At 42.8% G+C, this 17,722-nt stretch overlaps 1 protein-coding gene across 2 annotated transcripts in view; it reads left to right on the forward strand.

The window, feature by feature from the left end:
• Positions 1-17,722, forward strand: part of LOC146805015 (acetylserotonin O-methyltransferase-like) — a 498,870-nt gene that overhangs the window by 264,167 nt on the left and 216,981 nt on the right. The gene's annotated exons all lie outside the window — the stretch shown is intronic.

Below are 17,722 nucleotides of genomic sequence, written 5' to 3' on the forward strand. Positions count from 1 at the left end.
TAACTCAGTGCTTGTCTGTTACAATATCATCGTATTGGCTTTGCAATGATCGTTGTATTCACACAGCTATTAGAAAATCTAAATTGAACTTGGTGTTCAAATGCTTGTTTTCCAATTGTAAATTTGCACTGTGTAGTCACACAAAGAGCATTTGCACTTGTACTGGTGTGTACTGACATATATTTTTCGAGAGACGTATAGTGTAAATTTATATAGAGCAAACTTACTTTCGGTCATGGAATGAGGGTTCCAGTGCGGTTATGCCTTCAAAAGTTAGTGAATACCTGCAAACTCAGGGTCCGATTCAAAAAGGTAAAGTTAGACCAAAAGTCTAACTTTAGACCTGCAGTCTAAGTTTAGACCTGAAGCTTTAATTTAAACCTAAATTTGAACGGCCTGATTACAAGTTTGGAGGACCATAGGATCACCAAACTCATGGTGGAGGTGCGACGGTGGACGGGGACTGCTGCACCAGCGGTCCGACCACTGTGTTATGAGTACAGCGGTTTGATCTCCAGAGAACTGCAGTAACTGCCAGGGATCTGCGATTGTTGGTGGTGATGTGGTGGTCTGAGGCCCCAATATGCTGCTGCTGCACCACCAAGCATAAAATGAGCTTCCTCACAGCCCTCTTTTTGATGGCGGTGAGGACACTGAGGGGCCCTAATGGGCACCCTGGTGCCTGGGTGCCTGTCTTTCTGCAGCCCAGTTCTTGCACAGCATGAACTTTACAGTCAATGTAGTGCTGGAACACACTGTGGCTGCCCCACGGCGCTGCCTTTCCAAGGCTCTACTATGAGCCTTTGAAAGGCAGTGCCGAGGGCCAGCCGCCGCAGGACCGCCTGCTTGAATTACAACTTGTAATCTGGCGGGCTGGCGTCCGCAGAGTTTGGCGGTGAGAGAGTTGGGCAGTGGTCAAACTCATAAACAGGCCCTAAGTTTAGACTAAAAGTCAACTTAGACCAATAGTCAAAGTTTACTACTTTTCAGTATTCACAATGGTAAGTTACTACTAGTAACTTCACTACTAGTCATTTTATTAGTAGTAAGTTTACTACTAGTCATTTCACTTGTAGTAAACTTACTAATAGTAACTTACCTTTGCGAATACAAAAAAGTACTGAAGTTAGACTTTTGATCTAAGTTAAACTTTAAGTCTAAAGTTAGACTTCGGGTGTAAAGTTCGACTTCAGGTAAAAAGTTAAACTTTAGATCTAAACTTAGACTTCTGGTCTAAAGTTAGACTTTCGGTCTTACTTTACCTTTGTGAACTGGGCCCTCAGTTTCATAGTATTCACATTTGCAAGGCAAAGTCAGACCCTAGAAAGTATTGGTGATTTAATCCTAGGACAGTAGGAGTAAATATCTATGCCAGATTAGAATGGGAAGAAGCAACAGATTTGATAAGGTGGCACAGGAAGGAGTTTTTCCACAGGTTGAAAAAAAAGTAGAAACGTAACCAAGCACAAATGCTAAAATGTAAACGTACACCATGTATATTTAAATGAGTGACAATCTGCAATAGTCACATCATTCCAGGAGTATGAATGGAATTTTTCAGCAACTTAAAACAGAATGCTAAATACATTTTAAATGTGGGACTAAAACTACCGAAGTAAATTTACAAATCAGGCTCAAAGCTTTGTTAGAAGATGCAGAAAAAACATTGATTAAGTTATAGCATGAAAGGCTATTTATAACTCATCCTAACTAAGAGGCATATTATCAAGACAGGCAATACGATTATCGCCGCTTTAGCGGCAGAAAACTGCCGTTAAAACAGCTTTAATGGGCTTGATAACATGCTCTATGGAATTCCAATTGAAGCCCATGTTAGATGTGAAGGACATCTAACATGAGCTTCAATTGGAATTCCATAGAGCATATTATCGAGCCCACTAAAGCGGCGATAATTGTATCACCTGTCTTGATAATATGCCCCTAAGTAACTTTCTACCACCCACAATCGTGTGTCGCCAGCCAAAGAGATAGGAATTTAACAGGATGAAGTGCAACTATCATAATGATAATGACTTCTAGAATGCTATTAGAACATGCTGGTTGTAGCAAGCAGTTGTTTAGGAAACGTCTCCTGAAGGTTTAGCTTAGACCCTTCTTTGCCAGGGGTTCTCCTCTCCACCGCCTTCTCCCCACCTCCCAGGGGCTGACCCCTTTTTTGATGTTTGGGCATTGCTCACTGAAACCTTCGTAACTTTTTACAAAATATTTGCCTTTTTTCCTTGGAGTTTTAAAGGTACACAGAGTTTGTGGATTGAACTGTTGGAGGGAACTGAAAAAATAATTAAAACATGGCAAAACTTTGTTTGTGAGAAATGTCAAAAAGGACTGTGCAGGAAAGTATGTTTTTGGGGTAAAATTGACATAAAAAAAAGGTTTCCTGTGCTAATATCACCATCCTCTCTGCTTTTAGGAGCCGCAAAACTTGTAAATGAAATGCGTTTATCACCACAGTTTTTTTTCCAAATTTTTCTAAGTAGTAGTCCCTTGTTTCTCTTTTTTGTGGTTTCAACCTACTTGCAGTTTGTGGTGGAAACAGGTGTGAAAACCAATTAATGAACCTGGAAGGCAGTACATTTATGAATACTGAGTTCAGGGAGGGGTCATTTGCGTAGAATACATACTGTTGTCTCTAAGAAAGCACACATTGAAATTAACAAAAAATTAAAAAGTTGGAAAAAATATTAATAATTGTTAACAGCATTTTCTTTCTCTTCTTGTATTTTTTGTCACCATCAGAAGCAAGTTAGTTCTATTGAGTACTGTACTTGACACTCTCTATCTCAAGTTGCTGAAAATCTGACTAAAAGCCAATTAGTATTGGTCAAAATCAGAGCAGTATGGTGTAATAATTGGAAATACTCGAATTTCTTGTGCTGTTAAGCCATCTGATATACCATAGCCACAAATTGTCCACATGAATTTTGTTACTGATGAAACAGTTGATGTTTGTTTTTTGGGTATAGGCTATCTCCACTAGCCATTTGTTGACTGATAGTGGGTGTGATTGGAGCCAGTTTAGACATATTTCCCTTTTGGTCAAATAAATCATGCAGAAAAGAAGACTTCTGTGTGACAGTTAAATACGAAGGTTCAACTGAATGTCTGTTCTAAAAACAATTAAATTGGGGCTTATTTTTCTTATTTCATATTCCACTGTCAGGTTTTTGGATACAATATTACTCATGTGCATTCAAAACTAGGGGTGGGCGTAATTTGCGTAAACGCGTTACGCAAATCTCCGCGAAACGGTAAAAAATCTCCGCGAACATGCAGAAATTCTGCGAACACGCGTAATTGCTTGTTCGCGATGCTTTTTTATTGTTCACAGTTGCTGTTTGCGTGCTCGGGGAGAAATATCTTGCGAACACGCATTTTGAGAACGCGAACAAGAAAAAATTTTGCGAAGTCGTGGAAAGCAGAATTTTGGGCAATTTCGAGTTCTCCGCGGAACGCGAAATTACCGAAATTCCGCAAATTCCGCGAGCGGAACGGAATTTACGGCCCAGGCCTACTCAAAACCACTTAAGCGATTGGCAGGTTGCAAATGTGTTCTTCATCAGTATCGACCCTTCAACATTTTCTGTGGTGGGGTTTTCGATTTTTCACAAATTTTGCTACTTTCTGTGGGGTCCATTTGAACCGGTAAAGGGTATAGAAGTGTTTTCCTTTATGGTAGAAGGTTTAACTGTGAATTGAAAAAGCCTCATAGATACTTGCCATGTATTTTGTAGCTCTGGCGCAGGTAAGTATCCTTCCCAGATCTGCTAGGTCATCTTCATCTTCTTATCCTCTGCCTTCAGTAGCTCCCAACACCAAGCTGAGACTTCTTTCTGTAAAGACTGAGGGGCATATATACGAGATCAGTGGCACAGGGAAGGCCTCCAAGTCTCCTTGCTGTGCTGCCCTGATTCACTGGGAACGGGCAGGAATGCATGAAATCTATCCAATAGAGTGCATTCCTGTCCTTTTGCCCTCCCGCTGGCACCGTTTTGGGAGCCTAGTGCCAACACAGGAACTCTTGCACCATGGTGCAAGGGTGTCTCCAGAGCATGCAGGATTATTTTCACACCAAAACAATCATGAGAGGCTTTTTCCTCTTTCTATGTGGCTACAGAATGCAGCACATGCAGAAAGATAAAAACATTTGTAGAATTGAAGTTATTTCTCCTCATTACGCCTCACCTGGGGGAGACATATGATTTTGGCACATTCCCATTTACAAGTCCATGCAAATTTGGAACTGTGTCCAAAAGCATGAGAGTTGCGTGGGAACACCCACCACAACGCCCATTGATAGCCTCCCTTAAGCAGAGTAAGGCAACGCAGTGATTGACACCGCGTTGCCTTAATCCACATTGATAAAGCCATTCAAAGCTAAGCAAAGTGGCTTTGCATAGCTTAATAAATCTGATTTAGAGTCTTCTGTCACCCATGTGCCACTTTGCACGGTGCAAACGTGTCCAAAGCCCCTCATAAATACGTCCCTGGATGTCTGAACCTGCTCCTCATAATCCCAACTTTTTTCAAAATTCTAATTTCTCGATGTGCATCATGATGTTAGTGACAGCCAAGTAAACCTGGATACAATTCCAATTTATCTTCTATTAGATTGTCATACAGTATCAAGTCCTGCCCTTTAAGGAGTCGTCAGCAATATCTTATGCCTGCATCTTTGAGAGGGAGGCATCGAGTATCTAACATGAAGCCCGATGTACCTGGGGAGTTCCCTATTTGCAAGGGTCAAGTTATTCAAAAGAGAAGAGTTAAATATCTTCATTTTCTGAAACAGGGTATAGAGGCAATTTACGATTGAAATGTACTACTGCCAAAAAAGAGCAGTAGCAAGTCCAGCACCTCACATGGCCTACTTTTGGTACTATACCACCCTCCAATTGAAAATAGTGCAGTCAAAGGCTTAAAGTAGAAACCCATTGGAAATAAAGTTACATACAATGTATTTATTGCTTAAGACAGTTAATTAAACCATACATAAATGAATACTTATTGGTTCAAATTCAATTAACACATTTTCCTGAAAATGCAAATTAAAATACCACATGAGATGAATCTACTAGATGAAAACTGTCTATAAAGAGAAAAGTATTTAAAATACGAGATAAGGTGTCCCAAAGTTTTAAAAAGTGTTATCAGAAGGACATGTCTCTCTTGTAATAGGGTTGGGCACAGACAAACTATATAAATAACTGATTCCTTGTAGGTGTTACAGAGTCTGCATGATTCTGACATGGTGGTCTGTAGGCTTTTTCGAATGCATTCAAGTATTGGCTTTCCACCCATCCGAAAGTACAAAACAAACCTACAAAATGTACAACTCAGAACTGAGTGGGGGTGAACTTCGTATATTCATTTAGGATCATCCAGGAATGTGTACATCTTGACAACAACTGTTTATCCTTCACCCATGACTTTAGCCTGATGTTTTTGATTATGAATCTTTTAAACATATAGAAGGACAATTGGATAGACCACAAATTCTTTTAAGACCATACAGCAGACATTTTCCATAGAATCGAAATTTTCAACCATAATAGTTTTTTTGTTTTTTTTATCCTCATTTGCCACCAACCTCACTTCAGTTCACACTCAAGATGTCTATACCCACACTCAGCGAGCTGAGAGGCGTAGGTGATTGGAAGTGGGGACCCCGCCTACGGGTAACAGGACTTGCTTAGGTGCTAATGAAGAACCAGCTGAGATAACTCTTCCGCCAAGCTCCATGAGCGAGATGACACTCGTCGTAAAGCTACCAGTGAAAAACTGGGAGTAACCGACTTAGTCCGAAGAGTGTAAAGGTAGCATAATCATAGGACTCAGGAAAAAAAAAACTCAATCAATCAACTCTGAGCCCCATCTGAGTCTCAGCAGGTTCCAAAATGCTTTCTTCTTCTTACTGCCTGATCTAATAAGATCTAGCTTAGAGACCGCCAAGACTGAAATTTGCCAATCTAGAAAGGAGGGGGAGTGGATTCTGTCCATCTTTTACAGATTTGCCTCCTAGCTAGAAGGATAGCATAAAAAAGCAGTGATCTGGCAAAGCCCATAACACTATCTGTCAAGCCAAAAATGATCAAGGGTAAGTCAATGTTGATGTGACGCCCCTGGGTACTTGCCATAAAACTTCCAATGCTATCCCAAAAGGAAGCAGGAGCAGGACATGTGGATATCGGAAGCTGAAGCCAGCCCACATTTCTTGCAGCAGACCGGTGGGCCTTTAGTGATTTTAGAAAGTTTTTGAGGAGAGAAATAGGCCCTATGGACGGTAAACAGGTGGTTCCTTTTTAGCCATGCTGGTTTCACTACCTCAAATAAGAACTTGCATGAGTTCTGAAATAATATATTGCAGTCTTGTGCCGTAGGGAGCCTCCCCACAATTCCTCAGCGAGTTTGAATTCTCCGCCCACCACTTCAGATATGGTTTGATACCAAAAAAACAACTTCCTTCCTCCCAGGGGACTTAGTCACAAGCTGAAGTTCCAGGAAGTTGCCACATGTTATACAACTCTTACGATTAGTTTGTAAGTGTGAATGGGCCCAGCTTTAGAGCTGAAGATATTTAAATCTGGAGAGGCCTGCTCCAACTTTGTCTCTAAGTTGTTCCCATGAAACGAGGATGCCGTCAGGGATCGGGTCCCCCCAGACCGCTAATCCAACTTCCCTCAAGGGTATTGCCAGCATATCCCTCAAACACTCTGGAGCACCGGGAGATTCCCAGAGAGGAGCCAGGCTAGAGAAATAACCAAGCTCAGCCGAACCCCTCAATTTTGCCCATGTTTTGGTTAAGCCCTGAAGAACCTTCAACCTGATCTTTTTTAAAACTTTGAATCGCCAAATTTGAACAAGAATCTCTCCTCCGGTAGATTAGTGCCTCTAAGCATAGCTAGAAACACCCCCCCCGCACCAGTATTGACAGGCATTTTCAAGAGCATACGCGAGTGTGAAAGTTGGAAGGCCCAAGCATAAAGCTGGAGATCTGGTAAAGCAAGGCCTCCCTTCTCTCTCCTCCGCCTCAGCTTTTTCCATGCAATCCTAGGTCATTTATATGCCCAGACAAATGAGTTAATATCACTCTGCAGCTTGTCGATGGTGGATTTTTCAAAGTGAAGGGGGTTACAGTTGAAGAGAAAAGTAATTTTAGGGAGTATTGACATCTTAACCAAATTAACTCTGCCTATAATGGATAAAGGGAGTAGGGCCCAATATTTCATTAGTCTCTGGCACTCCTTAGCCACCATAGCGAGGTTAATCTCGGCGATCTTAGTGATGTCTTGGAAGACATTGATCCCCAAGTATCTCATTTTGGGACTGGTCTGGTGCTGATGCTGGGTACCTCCTAAATTCTATGCCATGATTTCTGTTTTCGAGGCATTGATTTCATAGCCTGAAACCAGACCAAACTCCTGAGCTAGGCTGAGGACAGCAGGAAATGCTGTGTGCAAGTTAGTTGAGAGAACTAAAATATTGTCAGCACACAAGGCTACCTTCCTCGCCCACTCCCCGTGCTTAAAAGGCTGGATGTTAGGATCGTCCCTAAGCCGTTGAGCAAATGGCTCAATGTATAGGTCAAAAAGGAGAGGGGAGAGTGGGCAGCCCTGTCTGGTCCCCCTAGATATCTGAAAGGGATCAGTAGTATTTCCGTTAATAAGAAGTGTGGCCGTTGGGTTCTGGTAGATCAGCTGAACTGTATGACAGAATTTTACCCCCAGATTAAATGTCCTCAAGACCTCCGACAGGTAAATTCAATTTACCCTGTCGAAGGCCTTGGTAGCATCTAGAGTCATGGCTACTAATGGGAGAGAATATGCAGAAGCCAAATCGATCGCACCGATGAAGTCATACGTAAGGTCTGAAAGCTGTTGACCTCTGATGAAGCCCTTCTGATCCAGGTGAAGAATATCTCCCGCCACAAGTCCCAATCTTGCTGCTAGTATTGAAGTAAAGATTTTATAATCGGCATTCAGGAGTGACATGGTCCTATCTGACTCACAACTTGATGGAGCTTTACCTGGTTTCAAGATCAGGACTATAGTGGCGTAATTCCATGAAGCAGGAAGCTTTAAGCCGCCCAGTAACATCTGATTGAAAAGCAACGTCAGGGTGGGGACTATCTTATCACTCATTAGTCTGTAAATCTCGGCTGGGAGCCCATCCGGGCCCGCAGCTTTACCGTTCTTACAGTGAGTAATGGCTTCACTAACCACGGCGTAAGAAAAAGCCTGATCTAAGTGTTGTTGCTGATCAGGCTTCAGGGAGTGAAGAGGAATGCCTCTGAGCCAGCTCTGTAGACTAGAGCTGTCTACCCTTTTGTCTTCACAATGGATGTCTTGGAAGAAAGTCTGGAAAGCATCACAAATTTCCTCATCTGAAGAATGAATATCATTCCCATTAATGATTTCCTTGATGTAGTTCCTCTCCCGGTCTGATTTGGTCTTCCAAGCGTTGAGCTTACCTGCCCTTTCCCCATACTCAAAGTGGGCAATTTTACTTGCCTCCCATCTTCGAGTAAGCCTGATGTTCAAGACATTCTCTAACTGACCCTTCAAGTGGTTGAATTTAGCCTGACATTCTTGCTGGGTTTCAGGGGGAGCTTGGCAGATTAGATCGGCATCCGCGTCCTTCAGCTTAGCTGCGATATCTGAGATCTCTTCTTTGTATCTTTTATTTCTATAGCTGGACCTACTGGTAATTAGGCTTCACAAGAAAGCTTTTAAATAATCCCATTCGATTGTTATTAAAGCTGATCCTGAGTTTACCTTCAAAAACCATTTGATTTCTTGTGATAAGAAGGAGATCTCCTCTTTCTCCAAAAGTAAGGCACAGTCAAAAGACCATGTCCTAGTGAGGCTAGGTGCTGGGCACTCCAAACCCAGAAAAACCCCTGAATGGTCTGAAAGATGGGATGCCAATTACGAGATTATTTTGACTTTACTTCTTAATTAATAATTTATCAGCATATAATCTATTCTAGACTGGTGCCGGTATCTATAGTTTCGATACGAGACACCTGGCTGCTGGCCCGATCTTTCCCTCCAGATATCCGAAAAGGCGAATTGCTTCATTGCTCCAATTAAAAAATCCAGAGATTTAGAAGGAACCAGAGCTCTGTTGTTTGGAGTCTTATCCAGTAAAGGATTCAAAATGATGTTAAAGTCTCCAGCCAGGACTATTGGTTCCGGAAAGTCAAGCAAATGGGAGAAGATAGTCTCGAGACTGGAGGGATCATCTTGGTTGAGGCCGTAGTAGGCAACCAAGGTAAACAAAGTTCCCATTATTATAACTTTAACGATGACCCATCTGCCACCTGGGTCGACTAGCTGTAACAGGATCTGAGCCCTAGTAACAGGCAAGACCCATCCTGTTACAGACCGATTTCATTGATTGATTCATCGGTGAAAATATTGGTCAGGGTCATTTTATCAAAACTGAATGATTGGTTAATTGAGAAAGGGGTACTATCAAACGTTCAGTACGGTTTTAGACCTAAAAGGAGTACAATTGATCAAGGCCTTAATTTGCATTTACTGGTTGAAAAATATACGAGGGCCAAGGAGGGGTCCATGTACCTGGGGTTCATGGACCTCTCGTCAGCCTTTGACCTTGTAAATCACTCAAAGCTTTGGAAAATCCTGCTTGACATAGGATTGGACAGGGCCCTTGTTTGTCTTTTAGCTGACCTCCATTCCGATCTAATAGCTGCGGTTAGAGTTACTTCGGAGGGGCGTTGCACAAGTCACTTTAAGTCAGAAAGGGGGGTTAGGCAGGGGTGCATTTTGGCACCCCTCCTTTTTACTGTTTACATAAATGCACTGGAGCCTTCCCTAAAAGCAGCAACCCTCGACGTTCCACGTATAGGAGAACTTGGAATCCCAGTTCTCCTATACGCAGACGACGCTGTTTTGCTTTCACGTACTGGTGTCGGTCTTCAACGCCTATTGGATGCTTTTGAGGACTTTATGGGTTCCTTGGACCTAAAGATTAATGTCAAAAAGTCTCAAATCATGATAATGGTTAAGGGCAAAAATAATAAGTCCTTAAAAACATTCACGTGTGGGAAACAAGAGCTTTGCAGAGTAGCCACCTTTCCTTATTTAGGGATAACTTTTGACGAGAGAGGAACTTGGGGTCCCCAGATAAAACATAGAAATATTGCTCTCGCTAGATCCTCTTCTGCCTTCCAGAGTTTTATAAAAAAACTGGGAGCGAGGCCAATAGTTACTCTGCTTAAAATTTATAAAGCTAAATGTTTGGCCGTTGCTACATATGGTAGTGCTATTTGGGGCAATTGTTCCACAGAAAGTATACAGATTACTGAGAATACATTTTTAAGATCTGTTCTTTCCGTACCCCAGTCGACTTCTACATATATTGTTCATTCTGAACTTGGCATAGGATATATCTCAGACTTAATTAAAGTGGCCCCTGTCCTGGCCTGGCTCAGGATCTGGCTGAATCAAGAAATTCCCCTTAACCACACTATTTTAAAAGACTGTTTGCAGCTAGACAGGGTAAGCAAAATACCGTGGCTAGCTTATATTAAAAACTGTCTTTTTAAGTTAGGGAGACCAGATCTTTTTCTATCCCCGGCCTCAATAACTGCGAAAGACATTGTTCTGATTAAAGGCATGATGGGAGTATTGCTAAGCCTAGACAGGGAACAAGTAGAACTTGAGAAACCAACGGTGAGGACTGGCATTATTTTGTGTACTCATGTCGGCCCTGAACCATACTTAACTATTGTAAACCTGCCTTATCATCGTTTCCTTTTAATTTGTTTTCGGTTGAATTTGATCCATTTATCTCTTGGTCAATTTCCGACTTGGTGTACCCCCGAAAACGCATCGCCGTTTAAGTGTGACAACTTTTCGATCCAGAACACACTGCACTTTTTTTATGTTCTGTGATCACTTCACGGCTTTAAGAAGGAAATATTTGATTCTGATCCTTAAAGAGGCTGGGTTTATACAGGTCAAGCCAGCACTCTTGTTTCTCCAGCTACTACAGACCCCCAGGATTATATTCCATGTCGCTAATTTTCTTGTGGGGGCTGTTAGGGTCAAGAAAAGGATGTTGTCCAATAATCTTACGAATTTGGTCCTATAAATGGATGAATTTTATATTGCCCATCGGTAATGGTTACTCCATGAATTTAATCTATACTGATTTTTTATGCAAGTGATGTGAATAGTTTGTTTTATTTTAACTGACCTCTTTTTAACATATTTTAACGATTGAGCTTTATAGAAAGTATATATTTTTGTATTATTTATGTGTAAATAGTAAAAGTATGTAAATATATCATGATTTTATTTTGTATTAATTGCATTTGATGATTGTGTGTAAATATATTGTTCCTCTGTCATTTTATGATATTGATCTATCGAAATAAAGTATTATGACTGACTGACTATTCTAGACTGGTGCCGGTATCTATAGTTTTGATACGAGACACCTGGCCGCTGGCCCGATCTTTCCCTCCAGATATCCGAAAAGGCGAATTGCTTCATTGCTCCAATTAAAAAATCCAGAGATTTAGAAGGAACCAGAGCTCTGTTGTTTGGAGTCTTATCCAGTAAGGGATTCAAAATGATGTTAAAGTCTCCAGCCAGGACTATTGGTTCCGGAAAGTCAAGCAAATGGGAGAAGATAGTCTCGAGACTGGAGGGATCATCTTGGTTGAGGCCGTAGTAGCCAACCAAGGTAAACAAAGTTCCCATTATTATAACTTTAACGATGACCCATCTGCCACCTGGGTCGACCAGCTGTAACAGGATCTGAGCCCTAGCTGATTTCTTAAATAGAATTAGGACCCCTCTAATGTTTGCTGACTGACTAGTACAAACATAAGAACCAACAAATCTTTTATTTTTAAGGAGAGAGGAGGTCTCTTCTTCAAGTAGATGTGTTTTCTGAAGGACAATGACCTGCACGGGGAAATTCCGGAGATATTGTATGATCTTATCTCTTCTCGATCTAGTGCGCAGGCCATTGATGTTCCAGGAACTCATGGTGGATCAAACTTACGCCCTGTCATTAAAAACTGGAATTGAAGACACCAGCACCAGCACCCAGACCAACACAATTCCAAAACCCTAACTCTTAAAGATGAGATTGGTAAGATCAGGAAAGGGAGAATGAAGACATTTTGGATTTTTTAACCCACTGACCCCAAGCCCTGTGCCCCTCCCATCCCACCCCCACCCTTGGAGAACCCTTAACCCAATTATCTGGACGAATGGAGTCCAGACAGTTGCAACCCGAAGGTGCCCGCCCGCCCTGCCTCCTCCCATAGAGTGAGAAAAGTGCAAAAAGAACAAAGAAATAAAACTGAGGAAAAACCTATCCGACCCTGAAAAATAATCGAGGACCAATTGGAAACAGGAAGGAAGGAGACGTACTATCCTGCACTTGTTTACCCCCTTTTTTTTTTTTTTTTTTTTTGTTAATTTTTAACTTATTATTCATTTTTATCTTTCCTTAAGATCCCTAATTTATGTTGTCATGCACTACATGTTAGCCGCTTCTGGCGTATGATCACCTAACATTCTAACTTTATCCGCCACTAAACATGAGTATAGAGCTCCAACCAGTCCATAATCCAGACCCCAATCCAGGTCGAGAACCCTCTCTTATGGAGGCCCTTTACTGATGCTACTAAGCAACTCATCCATATCCTGAGCTGGTGAACGATGAGCAACAAGAAGAAACTACCAAAGGCAAAGAGGAGATCCCTGTCTAGACCTCCCCCTTCCCCATAATAGTAAGCAGCTCGTCCGCCTCCTGTATCGACCCCACATTATGCATTTTATTTTTATACATAACCTCGAGGGTAGCTAGAAATTTGAGTTGAGCCACAGCTCAGAGCCTCTTAAAGTCTTTCAATTTCCTACCCAACTCCCATTGCCTGTCGAGAGTTGCTCGGGTCAAGTCTGATCAAATTTGGAATGAAAAATCTTTTGCTTTCAGTACCTTATACTTGAGAGACAGATTAAGTATTTTATCCTTCAGGGAGTAAGTATGGAAATGTACAAGAATCTTCCTTGGCTTGGATCTGTTCGGGTTCCTCCTAAAGGGGTCTCTATGAATCCTCTGAATGTCACCCCTCAACTCATCCTCAGATTGTTCCAGTTCAAGAGATTCCTTTAGGAGTGTGATCACGAAGGACTTGAGGTCATCCCCCTCACTCCCCTCAGGAACATTCAAGATACGTAGGTTACTCCTTCGCAAATTGTTCTCCAGTATTTCTAGCCTGTCCTGAAGGGCCGCCTCCTCCCTTTGAAGGGTGACTAATGTTATATCCTACTTAATTGATTAATATTGTAGTCCAGCACTGCTGCCACTAGCTGCTCAGCCAGAGCGTGAGATGGTCATAGAATGTTGGTGTGCCTGTGGTTCCTCTCTGCATTGGAGCAGAGATCCACTTGGATCGGGACTTGCATAGGAGTTTACAGGCGCAGCATGGGCAGCGTGTTGTAGTTGCCGCATAATTGTGTGAGAGCATGGAGTGTGTACACTGCTCTGCCGGTGACGCACAACGCTTCGTTACTTTTGGCATCGTCGGTGCCAAGTGGGTACACAGTTCTTTTATCGATTTGCGGCAAGATACAGAGGGACTTATCATTTGTGCACTTTTATGCGCTTTCTGTGGTGAGACTTTATCTTCTGTTTCTGGCAGCGCTTTACAGTTAGTTTAACTGCTTACTTGAAATTCAAACTGGGCGCGAGTCACGGACAGCGCGCGCAAACTTACCTGATGTTTCCTCGTGGGATTCTGCATGACGCGCTCATCTTCGTGGGATCCTCTGTGACGGTCAAGCTGCACACTGGACGCTTTTAGAGCATCTATGTGCCGGGAGCCTCCCGGCGCAACGTAAAAAACGTGCCGCCATCTTAGGGTTGGTGGTGGCACATAGTCATTTAACGTTCTGTGCTGCTCTCGGGTTTTCTAGCCAACCACAGTGTTCCTGCTGAATTCGATAAAGTTTTTGTTTGTTTGTGAATGTCAACGTGAGGGCCGGGGACAACGCGGTGTCATATGACTGTGTTTTCATTTGGTTTTGTCGTTAATTGAGAATCTCCGTTCAGTGGACGTCGGAGGTATGGTACATGGGTAATTTTTCCCCACAGTAGTGTGCAAGCCTGCTACATGTCGCAACCGCGATCCCTGTTATGAGTTGTTTTTTTGTATTCCGGCTACAAGTAATTTTTCTTCCTTCTGTGTACATCATGCCGGATAGTTTCAGTTTTTGGGTGGGACTGAGTTACATGTCTGCATTCTCCCACTGTTGACATCTAACACTTATTGGATATGGTGTTGTTCCCAGCAAGATTGTGTTATGTTTTGCTCTCATTATTTTTCGAGGTGAAGTATTGTAGGATAGACCACAGGGTAGCGGGATCAGATCTGAGATGGCCCACCGGTGTGGGGCACATTCACCAGTGTTCTACAGTTAATGCAATTGCATTAGTTTATGCGTTTTAAAGTTTTAAATGTTGTGATGCCACAGGTTTTAGTTTTGCTTGGGATGGTTCTTCCTTGATGTCCTGTGGAGTGTCATCACATTGTGTCTATACACGAGGGAAGATTGTGGGTAATAGCCCTGTGTCCATATGGGGTACGTAACCTCCACAAGGGGGTCAAGAGCTCTTTACGGATTTATGTTTGGTTACTCCTACATGGGGGTACGTAACCTCTACAAGGGGGTTGGGTCATGGGTTAGTTCCCATACACACACAGTACCTAGGTTAACCCTCACACTGGGTTGGGTTATGGTTTTGTCCATAAATACTTGCGCGCAGTACTATTGTACATTTTTTTATGGTTAACCCTCACACTGGGTTGAGTTATTGTTGCACACAGGGTTGAGTTAGTGTTGCACACAGGGTTGAGTTTTAGTTGCGCGCAGTACTTATGTATGTCCTTTCATGGGAGTTTCTATGGGTGACGACCCATATACATGTTTGGTTCTCTTTCTTTTGGGATTGTTGTAGTAGAGTATGCTATCTTTAGTGCTACTCTAGGTTATTACTTTGGGCATTGGTTGAGTGGGGTCTTTTACCCTTTGTGTTGTAGTGCATTATGTCACAGTGTTTAATGCAAAATGCTTCAAATGTATAATGTTATTTTTGCTTCATAATGTTTTTATTTCTTTAAGGAAGGGATGGGTGATATTGCTGTTTATATGTATGTATCTTATCCGTCCTTTCTTGCTTTAATGGTTCTTGCTCCTGTGATGTTTGATTTAAGTTTGCATCCGTGGGACTTGTACTATTATTCATTTTTCTTCTTGATGCTCCTGCGATGTTTGATTTATGTTTGCATCCGTGGGACTTGTACTATTATTTATTTTTCTTGTTGATAGTTCTTCCTACATGTTTTATCATTTGCAAGTTTCGTTTTCGTTGAAGAAAAAGGGATAATGTTATATCCTACTTAATTGATTAATATTGTAGTCCAGCACTGCTGCCACTAGCTGCTCAGCCAGAGCGTGAGATGGTCATAGAATGTTGGTGTGCCTGTGATGCATGGAATGCCTGGGTGTCTGAGTGGATGAGTGTTGGCAGTTGAAGATGGGCTGAGCAGCTAGGGAGGCTGCTCCTGGTGGGGCTGGTACCACACTAGGCTGGCTGGAGTAGAGACAGATGTAACCTGAACTGGAGACTGAATAAAGATGGCTTAAGAATACCTCCTGGCTCCAGGTGTCTTTCTACAGAGATCACAACAACTATGTCCGCTTTCACTGCTCCAAGATGGTCTGTTAGCTCTCCCACAGTGCACTCTAAAGTGTCAGTTCTAACACTTAAGAGATCGACATTCCTCTCCAAGGACTCACAGAAGCTCCTAATCTCTCCTTGATTAGCAGCCTCCAGGGAAGCCACCGAGGGTCCCACTACCACGTGGGCCATCGCACCTACATCAGAAACTGCCCCTAAGCCTCCTACCGCCTCCTGGGATACTCCCTGGGATACAACTTGGAGCCCCTGCCCTTCCACGTCCTTTCCTTTATCCATCTGTGTTATAGCAGGGCTCTCAATACTTAAGGTTGGAGTATCTCCTGATGAAGGGGGGACCACCCAATACTTCCATATCTCCAGAATCCAATCTAGGGTCGACCGGCCCAACTGACCTTCTTCTAACAGCCTCACCCTGCTTCACAAGATTCAACACTTCTGCTAGGACTTTAAAATAGGATCTTAATGAGGGTGTGATCCTGAGCTTAATGTCTGAAGGGGTGCTCTTGACCTTACCAATTTTTGCACTCCTCCCCTTCACTTCACCACAAAGAAAAGTAGAACCGTTATTTCCTGGGGCAAAACTAGAGGTACTTGTAGCACTTGTAGCCCTCCTAGTTCCCTGACTCTTCTCAGTGACTCCCTGACTTGATCCCAAATTGTCCTCCAAGAGTTGTTTAGGGCTTTCCCCAACCAATTTCGCTTTTGCTAGAACCTGGGACCCCCCTCCACTTTTTTTACCTTTCCTGGGAGCCTTAGTAATGGTTGGAGCAATGGCTGAAGCAGCAGCGCTTCTTACCTGGGACTGGGAGTCAGCCCGGACCCCCTGGCCCCCTTGTACCTGGTCCTGCCACTCCAATGCCCCCGGGGGCCACGCACTGTCGAGGGTTTCCTCTTTTTCGATCTCACGACTTCCAGTGGCACCCACGAGCATGGAGGGAACGTGACCAGTGCTGCTTCTGCCGCGAGTTACCCGGAGGAGACCGCGAGCCGCTGCTCTGTGGACCCTCCTGAGCTCCAGTGCTGCCGCCTCCCACCGCGACAGGCGGGGAGAAACTGGGCCGCTGCGACTCCAAAACATATTCGCAGCAGAAAGAAAGAAATTCCAGAAGAAGCAGAAAAAGGGCTCAGGTACGGGCAAAATGACAAACCGCATCTAGCAGGTGAGGAAAACGTTCTCAATGACGGCGGGAAGGTATAGGGGCGAGGCGGGTGCTCCGGGTGCAAGCGGCAGCTCAGCTAGCTGCCGCCATATTCTCCCATAAAAGCCTTCAACCATAATTGTTGTTCTAAAGTATTCTCCTTGTCCGCTCCTGGTTTAAAACAGGTTTCCACAAATCATCCTTGACTTTCCATAAAAGATCAAATTCCATCCGTATCTGGGCTGAGGAACTGTACTTTGGAAGCTGGAACACTCATCTATAAATGTTGGTAACCAGTTGATCCAAGAGTATGGTTTCTCTTCTCAACATTATTTCTGACCCATATGAGATGGTTGGTAATAATTTGGCACATATTATTTTTATCATTGGGTCTAGTGTGGGCCTCCAGAGGTTTTTGAGCATTTAAAGTGCATAAGACAGGGTGTTGGCCTTTGTTTTTATCAGTGGTTTTAGTGGCAAAAACATTCAACGACTGCCAAAGACAACCCCAAATATATATATTGTGTTACTCTGTCTACTAATGTGCCATTTGTATTCCAAGTTTCAGGTTTTTTCCTTCCTGATAACATGATTTTAGTGTTATCTATGTTTATTATTAGGTTAATGGATTCCGTATAGTCTTGGAGTTTGTTTAAAAGTCTTCACCATCTGATCCTGTTACATGAGATCAATAGAGCATCATCAGTGTAAAATAAACATTGGATCGATTTTCCTCTTTGCTTTGGAGCATGTCCCTTTATATTCGCCAGATCAGTGTACAAATCAGCAAGGTAGACATTAAACAGTGTTGG

Source organism: Triturus cristatus, chromosome 8, assembly GCF_964204655.1.
Source record: "Triturus cristatus chromosome 8, aTriCri1.1, whole genome shotgun sequence".
Lineage (NCBI taxonomy): Eukaryota > Metazoa > Chordata > Amphibia > Caudata > Salamandridae > Triturus > Triturus cristatus.